This window comes from Nematolebias whitei, chromosome 6 (genome assembly GCF_014905685.2).
Source record: "Nematolebias whitei isolate Nwh7 chromosome 6, NemWhi1, whole genome shotgun sequence".
Taxonomy (NCBI): Eukaryota; Metazoa; Chordata; class Actinopteri; order Cyprinodontiformes; family Rivulidae; genus Nematolebias; species Nematolebias whitei.
This window is the reverse complement of record NC_056503.1, coordinates 37,640,783-37,643,611: the sequence shown is the minus strand read 5'-3', so window position 1 is coordinate 37,643,611 and position 2,829 is coordinate 37,640,783.

Sequence of the window (2,829 nt, the reverse complement as noted above, 5' to 3'; positions counted from 1 at the left end):
ATGTAATGGCTGGCTATGGGTTAGCTTCGGCTGTAAGTGCCATCCAGACTTTAAACAATCACAGATGTGTTTCTATAATAGCAAACAAAATGAAATAATTACAGCCAATAATATAAACCCACCAATATAGTATGTACTTTGTATGTATTCTGCCACGAGTTATGGATATATTGGTAACATCAGAGTCCTTAAGTGTTCATGAGAATAATATAAGTATGCTTTTTATTTATTTTAGACAATCAATGTTACCACAGCAGCAACAGGATGGGGTCTGGCCCTGGCTTGTGATACTTTGGTGTCTCAGGTTTGGAAAACCCACAACTTTCTGACTTGTGTTAATATTTCCTGAGGCTCACTGTAACTCACTTCTTATCTCTACTATTCATTACTGTCCTTCGCTGAATGATTAACATAATCTGTGCTGTGATGTGCTGTGCTGTGCAGACATTTGGTGGTAAGAATATGTTACAGGTGGGAGTGATCCTTCAGAGGGGCATCATCATCCTCATGTTGTTCTGTCTGCCTTGCTGGGCACTCCTTATCAATGCCCAGGCCATACTGCTGTGTCTGAACCAAGACCCTGAGGTTGCCAGGTAATTTAAAGCAGCAGCATGTACATTTAAAACTCAGTGTCCCTGTTAAAACAGAACAATATATTCTCTCAGCTGCAGCATCAACCAATTGTTATTTAAAATTCTCGCAGTCCTTAACGGACTCCAGGGTGCCTAGTCAGTAGGGGATTGGTGGCCCGTTGTCACGGGCTGTTTCGTCCCTATACAAGCGGTGCGAGAGTTTTGTTTGCATTGTTGGTAGTAAGTCAGACCCATTCAGAGTGGGAGTTGGACTCCGCCAGGGCTGCCCATTGTCTCCGATTATGTTCATAACTTTTATGGACAGAATTTCTCATTGCAGCCGGAGGGCAGAGGGATTCTGGTTCTGTGGCCTCAGGATTCCTTCTCTGCTCTTTGCAGATGATGTGGTCCTGTTGGCATCATCGTGCCATGTTCTTCAGCTCTCACTGGAGCGGCTCACAGCTGAGTGTGAAGCGGCTGGGATGAGAATCAGCACTTCCAAATCTGAGGCCATGGTCCTCACCGGAAAAGGATGGATTGCTCTCTTCAGGTCGAGGTAGTGACCGAAATAATGAGATTGCAGATGCAGGTGGTGAATTTTCTCTGCAGGGTAGCTGGACTCTCCCTTAGAGATAAGGTGAGAAGTTCAGTTATCCGGGAGAGACTCGGAGTAGAACCACTACTCCTCCACATCAAAAGGAGGCAGTTGAGGTGGTTCGGGCATCTGGTAAGGATGGTCCCTGGGTGCCTCCCTATGGAGGTGCTTCGGGCATGTCTAACTGGGGAAGACCCAGGACACACTGGAGAGACTATGTCTCTCATTGGATTTGGAATGCCTTGGGGTACTCCCAGAAGAGCTGGAAGAGGTGGCTGTGGAAAGATATGTCTGGACCTCCTTACTCAAGCTGTTTCCCCCACGACCCGACTTCGGAACAAGCGGAAGATGATGGATGGAAGGCTGGACGGATGGATGGATGGATGGATGGATGGATGGATGGAAGGATGGATGGATGGATGGATGGATGGATAAATGGATGGCAGTGCTTAAAGGCATGCACATCACCTGGTGCCTTTATGCCAGAGTTTTGAACAGAGATCATATTATGATGAAAGGAAACAGTTATAACTGCCTTGGCCAAACCTGCTAAACAACTTCTTGTGAGATATACGCTTGGAGTATGTGTTGAGGATGACTCTCAGCTCCTACCATGACAAATTTGGCTCAGTATCTTTGCTACTGATGAAGTTTATGTTGGCTAAAATTCATTAGCTGTGGAGGGAACACCAAAACCCTAAAATTTAATTTAAAAAAATACACATTTAACGAATACTTTCTGAGAATATCATTGAAATATGTACAGTGGTTAGTGAAATATTTTGCTAACAAACAAACATGGTTGTCTCTAACATTTAATACCAAAAATTTTACAATTGTATCATATTCAACATATGTATCAGAGTTTGTGTTCAGCTACTTTCACCCAAATGTTGCCGTTTTTGTGTTTCCTAAGATCAGTTGAGTGTGGCGGCCATCTTTAATTGTGTTCAATCCAAAGGTTAATTAACTGTAGATGTAAGGTGAAAACAGTTTGGTCCCTCCACAGATGTGTTAGTACAATTTCTTGCCTGTTTCTTGAATTCTGAAGACAAATAATTTAGCCCAATGTATTCCTGAACAGTGACTACTATTAAACACTGTTTTTATGTTTTTAAACTGGATCTGATTTTATTCTTTTCTGTGTAGAATAGCCCAGCTATATATTACAGCCTTCCTTCCTGCAGTACCAGTAAGTTGTCACTTTTCTTTCACCTATTTGTAAGAATTCATAAGGTTTAGAAATGTATTAAGTCCATTTCACCCCAATTTTAGTGGCAAATTAAATTTCAATTTATCTCGTAGGCCATGTTTCTTCATCATCTCCAGGTCTCCTATCTGCAGAACCAGGTGAACTAAAACATCTTGTTCTCATGTTCTTCTCTCTCATAACAGAGACTGTTATTTTGCTACTTTAGTGGATTTAACTGCAGCTCAGAACAAGCATATTGTTCTTCTCACATCAGTGCCTTTCTGTTCTTAGGGAATAATCCTCCCACAAATGTACACTGCTGCTCTGGCAAACATAGCAAACATCGGGACTAATTACATCTTACTTTACTGGCTGGATATGGGTGTTGGGTAGGTGTACAGTTCAAATTTCAATGAAATATTTGTACCTGCTGATGTCATCCTGACTGCAATGGGCATGTTTTACAGTGG